The sequence below is a fragment of the Montipora capricornis genome, chromosome 14 (assembly GCF_036669925.1).
Source record: "Montipora capricornis isolate CH-2021 chromosome 14, ASM3666992v2, whole genome shotgun sequence".
Lineage (NCBI taxonomy): Eukaryota > Metazoa > Cnidaria > Anthozoa > Scleractinia > Acroporidae > Montipora > Montipora capricornis.
The window spans coordinates 45,019,475-45,026,285 of record NC_090896.1 but is presented as its reverse complement, the minus strand read 5'-3'; positions in this window follow the sequence as shown (position 1 = coordinate 45,026,285).

The following is a 6,811-nucleotide window of genomic DNA, read 5'->3' as shown; positions in this document are numbered from 1 at the left end:
CCTCTATCTAGCTGTCAAGCTTTTCAACACTCTTTGATGTATGCGGCGATCAGAGGATCGATGTCTTAGATTGCTATAAGAATGCACTGATTGTAGGTGACGACCTTGCTGGTCTCCAGCTTGCACACATTTCAGCCGACATGCACGTTTTGACATGCGTGACCAAATTATGTACATACAAAAAACCTCAATACTCCAAATTTAATTTGGTAAGTACCTTATTGAAAGATCAGAGCATTTTGTTCAACTATAGTGAAGAGCGGTTATTAATTTAAAAACGGATAATTCTTTGGTTTAATAAAACTGCATTTAATGATTGGCCTAGACCCTGGCACCACATCGTTCGAGTCAGACAGTTTCTAGCACGCAGTTTCCGTAAAGTAAAGTAAAGTAAAGTAAAGTAAAGTAAAATAAAGTAAAGTAAAGTAAAGTAAAGTAAAGTAAAGTAAAGTAAAGTAAAGTAAAGTAAAGTAAAGTAAAGTAAGTAAAGTAAAGTAAAGTAAAGTAAAGTTAAGTAAAGTAAAGTAAAGTAAAGTAAAGTAAAGTAAAGTAAAGTAAAGTAAAGTAAAGTAAAGTAAAGTAAAGTAAAGTAAAGTAAAGTAAAGTAAAGTAAAGTAAAGTAAAGTAAAGTAAAGTAAAGTAAAGTAAAGTAAAGTAAGTAAAGTAAAGTAAAGTAAAGTAAAGTAAAGTAAAAGTAAAGTAAAGTAAAAGTAAAGTGAAGTAAAGTAAAGTAAAGTAAGTGTCATTATTTACCCTCGGATTTTTAGAGTAGCTAGTAGCTAATACTCCGAACATTAAACGGGGTATTAAGAAAGTATCTGAGATATCGGATTCCCACACGGCAATCATGTAAAGCAGTTGTACAAGTTTTAATTTTTAATTATCAACTTAAGTGATGATTCTCCGTGTCTAAATAAAGATTTACATTACATTACATTACATTGAACAGAAAAACACCGCGCACCGGTGGCTCAGTTGGTTGAGCATCGGGGAGGTCGTGAGTTCGACTCCAGCCGGACCAACACTCAGGGTCTTAAAATAACTGAGGAGAAAGTGCTGCCAATGCCTCTCGTGATTGGTTCTCTCTCGGATAAGGACTTTAAACCGTCGGCCCCGTCTCACAACCCTTCAATGTTTATAAACTCTGTGAGACGTTAAAGATCCCACTCACTAGTCGAAAAGAGTAGGCATGTAGTTCCCGGTGTTGTAGTCTGGCCTTTCCTTCAGCATTGTGGTCGGCTTGGCGTAATCTTCTGAATGGACTACTGATCAATGAGACCACATAACAACAAAACAGACAGTAGTCAAATTAAAGGAGTCCAAATGCTGAAACTGGTAAAAAACTTTTAAGAATCCCAACTGGTCGGCGGCAAACCAGTTGACTATTTACCAGTCACGGCAGACAAGAAGTTGAACCAGGGACTGCCAGTAATTCAACGAGTGGTCAGAACGTGTCTTGAACCTGGAATCTTCGGATCTCAAGGTTGCACTTGCTCCTGCCTCCCGCGCAGCGCATGCTGGACCTTTGTTGTTTGGTTTGCGCAATGATTGTCGAAAATGAATGTCCGCTTCTGTGTGATTGGACAAAGTGATTTTTTCTTTTCTTTTCCGAACGACATTCAATGATGACCGCTTCTAACGATAATTAGCAAATAAACCTCACAAAGCTTAGTGCTGCCAATCTTTCCCGCTGTCTCAGACCTGTAATTCGACATGGAATTCGACGGTTTTCTCCTCTCCTCAAAAACTAACACTGCCAAATTGCAATTCGGTCCGGAATGCACGGTAACATGTTGAACGAGCTCCTGAGCGCTCTTAAGGTGTTCCGTGGGTAAACAAAATTCATCATTGTGGAAGAGTTGTTGATCGTGGAGTTTTTAAGAAAAACAATATTCTACTCGGCCTTGCTGGATATAAAATGATTATAACCAACTCAGCGTTACGCTCATCGCTAGTTATCTATCACTTCATATCCAGCGCGCCCCCGTAGAATAATTGTTGACTATGCACACTCTGAGTTCATCGAAGTAAAGGCTTGTACGAAAATCTTCACTAAGGTTAACGAGAAGGACTTTTATATTCTGCATAGTGAGTTATCCACTGAATAAAGTTACACAGCCTTTTAAAAACTGGGGCCTGATTGGATAAATAAGCCGCCGATATGTAATTGGCCCGCGAAATGTCGGGTCAGCTGAGACCCGTTTCTCGAAGTTCCCGCAAACTCTTCACCGACATGCCATTTGTGAAAGTGCCAACAGCTAGTTTCGGAAAGCTGATTTTTTAACATATTTACCATTCTTGAGATACAAAGGGAATTCTGACACCCGAAAGGGGCCCGTAAAGTTTCGGGAAACGGGCCCCAGGCCGCAGCCTTTACAATGGCTCTCGTGATTGGTTCAGAAAACAATGGGCGAGACTGCATAGTACCTGGAAATGTACTTCGTAAATAGCTCCGTCTTCTGGCGTGGCTTGGCAGGACTTGGTTCAAATATGCTGTATCCCGGTTAGATCAATTATTGAATATGCAGCACCCGTCTGGGCAGACCTTCCGGCTTATCTGATATGTTCAAAAGCCGTTTCAAGATATTTGTAATATGCATTCCCATTACACTCGGTCCTCTGCTTTAAACGATTTCTATACGCAAAGCTCTAGACTCTCAATTCAACTAAATTCTTCTCACGAACTGGATCAACCATCTGTAATGGAATCCCCTTAACGCTAAGAAATCTTAGAAAGAATGACTTCACTAGGAAAATAACAAGTTTACTTTTCGATATTTTAATTTCTGAAAACTCTTATCTAGAAACTTGCAAAATTATTCATAGAATAAAGCATTTTGACAAATGATATTGGTCTTAAAATAATAGATATTCTTATCTCAATTGATCACTTTAAATGCACTTAACGAATAACCTACTACTGCTCATCCCTCTGTTCTTTTATTCGAAAGAATCTTAACTTGATATTTGTGATAGCCTTCATCTAGAGTAAACCTTTTCGCTAAATATTATTAAATCTTAAGATTGTCAGCCATCAATTAACTAGAATCTCAATCTGTATTCCATTGTAGTACCTCACATCTTTATCATAGAAACATTCAATCGCTCTTGTCTTAAATAATAATTGTTTCCTTTCGTAATCTTTGTCATTGTAAATATATTAATCAGTTAAGTATTTGCTCCACCCAACTCGATTAGCCTTGCTAAAGTCGGGTGGACAAACTTTTCACTGTAACTAGTATTGTATGTAATAAACGTTGTTGTTGTTGTTGTTCAGACCGGTGCGACGCTCTAACCAACTGAGCTGTGAAGCCACTGACGTTGGGAGCTGGTAATTTGTGGGTTCTAACGTTCCCGTGAGGAATCAATCAACGATGAAATGATATATGAAACGGATCATATATATATATATATATATATATATATATATATATATATATATATATATATATATATATAGATATAACGTTTAGAAGAAAGACAACTTCACAGCGTAGCGACTTCAAGTTTCATGTTTGGACAATCATCAGGCTACAGATCTTACATTTGCATTCTAACTCATTTAAAGACCATTCTAATACTCTAGGGGAGTGTAGCCTGATGATTGTCCAAACATGAAACTTGAAGTCGCTACGCTGTGAAGTTGTCTTTCTTCTAAACGTGATATTCCCGCTACTTCACGTATCGAGCACTCTGCAGCTAACTGGCACCCCCTACTTGCGCTATATATAGATATATATATATATAGATACGTAGACTTGAACTAGGTCAAAAACATTTATTTGCTACTCCGAGTTTCATGCTTCTCACGAGGCAATCATCAGGCAACTGCCAAAAAGAAGGAATACATGGTGTTTTACAGTGATTTTGAAAATAACGGTAGCAATTCACTATAGGCTGGGGTGCATAGCAACGGTTAAACAATACAAACTGTTTCCAGTGAGCTGCTAAAAATAAGCCTTAAATAATTACGCTATTGAGAAGGAATTTCTTAGGATCTCGCATGCCTAACAATCCGCCATTTAATGCGATAGTCGACTTTCTTGTCTTTCAAACTTAGTAAATATGTATGGGGTTTGAAAGACAAGAAAGTCGACTATCGCATTAAATGGCGGATTGTTAGGCATGCGAGATCCTATTCAAATGTAACGAAGAAGTGTAATTTATGTTTGTGGGAGAAATACTATATAATTTGTAGACCAGATTTGGCGACCCTTAACAACAGAAATGAGCTTGTAACAAGTTGCAGACATGCAAAGAAATTCCTTCTCAATAGCGTAATTATTTAAGGCTTATTTTTAGCAGCTCACTGGAAACAGTTTGTATTGTTTAACCGTTGCTATGCACCCCAGCCTATAGTGAATTGCTACCGTTATTTTCAAAATCACTGTAAAACACCATGTATTCCTTCTTTTTGGCAGTTGCCTGATGATTGCTTCGTGAGAAGCATGAAACTCGGAGTAGCAAATAAATGTTTTTGACCTAGTTCAAGTCTACGTATCTATTCAAAGCTCTGGTAAACCCATTGAGCACTTTTAGCTGATGATCAATTTATCACGTCATTTCATTATATATATATATATATATATATATATATATATGTGTGTGAAATTAAGTGAAGCTCTGATTCTCGCAGTTATGAACTACGAGGATCATAGCTTCATTCACGGAGTTCGAGAATTCGAACAGGTAATTGCATAGTACAGTTCTTTGTTCCTTTACGATGTTGTAATGTTGAGACTGAATGAATGGGTAAGTGTATGAATACAGAAACCGATAAGATGATTCGAAACATTAAGAAGATATGTTGTGATGAGTAAGACAGGGTAAGTATATGTATTTTCAATCCTTTTATAGGGCCGGGATTAATTACTAGGCAAAGTACGCATTCAACCCAGGTACAAAAGAGGATCATGAGAAATGAGATGTTGATAGAACCCACTGGGAACTCGGAAAAAATCCGAGCCCCAGATGGGATTCGAACCCACGACCCTCCTTGATCTAGTCGGATGCTCTAACCACTGAGCTACTGGAGACTCTATGGCGAGTAAGCTGGGTGAAATGTGGTTCTTTGACTCGAGCTGCATCACGCAGCTACAGAGTCAAATGACGACTGACAGCATAGCTCATAACTGCATCGCGCAGTCACATTAAAGCTGGAATCCCATCTGGGGCTCAGATTTTTTCCGAGTTCCCAGTGGGTTCAATAAACATCTCATTTGTCATGTGTATATATCATTCTCACATTCGCTCACTTGAGAAAATGAGGATCACCAATTTAACCTAGGTAAAAACGGATTCAACCTGAGAACGGATTTTATCTGCAACATAAAGACTTGAACTCCAGAGAGAATCAGAATTCATATCATCGCGAAAGGAGTGCTATTTATGCAGCACCATGCAGGGGAAAAACCAGAATAATTTAAACTTGAACGGGATCCAAACCCATGACCTCTGCGATACTGATGCAGTGCCATACCAATTGAGCTATCAAGTCAACGCGCAGCTTAAGGAAATGTTGAAATTTGAAATTCTTTTGAAACGAAATGTCAATAATCATTTCTTGCTGACAAACATGTGGCTGAAAGAGTTTCATTTTAACATACTGGGGCCACTGTTTAACGTAATTTGAAAGCAAAGGAGAAAGCTAGAGACGAAAAAGATCTAATAGGAACAAACCATCATGAGGTGCAAGATTGTTATTTTGATATATGAGGGACAAAATTCAAGATAGCACCGAAAAAGCAGACGAAATTGCTACAACTCACCCAATGCACAGGATAACCATGAAATTGCGTTCCATTATGAATGTCGAACGCAAATAGAAGGTAATGATCTTTGGGGATACTGTGATCAAGAATACTATATGTGTTAGACATATTTGAAATGTGAAAAAAAAAAGCGTGTTCAGCCTGCAAAAATTAGTACAGAATTAAAATTGAACAGGATTTGCACTGATGACCGCTGCAACCCAGATGCATTAGTGGGTGTGCGAATGAAACTCAACTGACTGAGTTGATAAAAGGGAATTGGCCGAGGTAGGGAGAGAAAAAAGCAAAGCTCTTAGTCGTCCTCTCAGTTGATGCAACCAGAGTTCCAAGTTTTTCCTGGTTCAGTTCATCCAGTTCGGGCAACGATGTGACGGGACGTAAAGCTGTAATAACCACGTCGTAAGGCAAGAGACGCGAGGGTCCTCTGTCGATTGTTGTAAGAATATCAACCATTGTTTTCAGTCTAAAGCAAACCAGTGTTAAATCAAATAGAAAAACAAGTTCTTCAGTCTCCGGTAAGATCTCATGTCTTTAAATGACTGAGGAGAAAGTGCTGCCATAGCAATGACATCTGCAAATGGTTAGACTCTTTAGCCTTCTTGGGTAAGGAAGATAAACCGTACACTGGAGGCTCCGTCTCAAAATCCTTCAATGTTCATAACCCTGTGGGCGGTAAAAGAACCCACACACAATTCGCAAAGAGTAGGGTGTTGTGGTCTGTCCTCCGTGGTATACTTTTAAGGGCCTCAGGTTATAAATCTGTAAAAGGTTAATTGCGTCTGCTTTTCTAAATAAAGTTATCGTATCGTAGAGTAGCGTATCGATTGGTTGATTGACTTGACGTCTCACTCCTCACAGCATGTGCTTTCGGCGGCTGGGCGGAAAAAAAGCAACTTAATTTTTGTGATCAATTTCTTCAAATAAATTGTTGGGTTGAATCACCAATCATAAGATTTCATCGATGACCATCGATTATCCAAGTCACGCGCGCGTATAAAGACTCCTGGTGGAGCACACAGCACTAATTAAAACTATATACT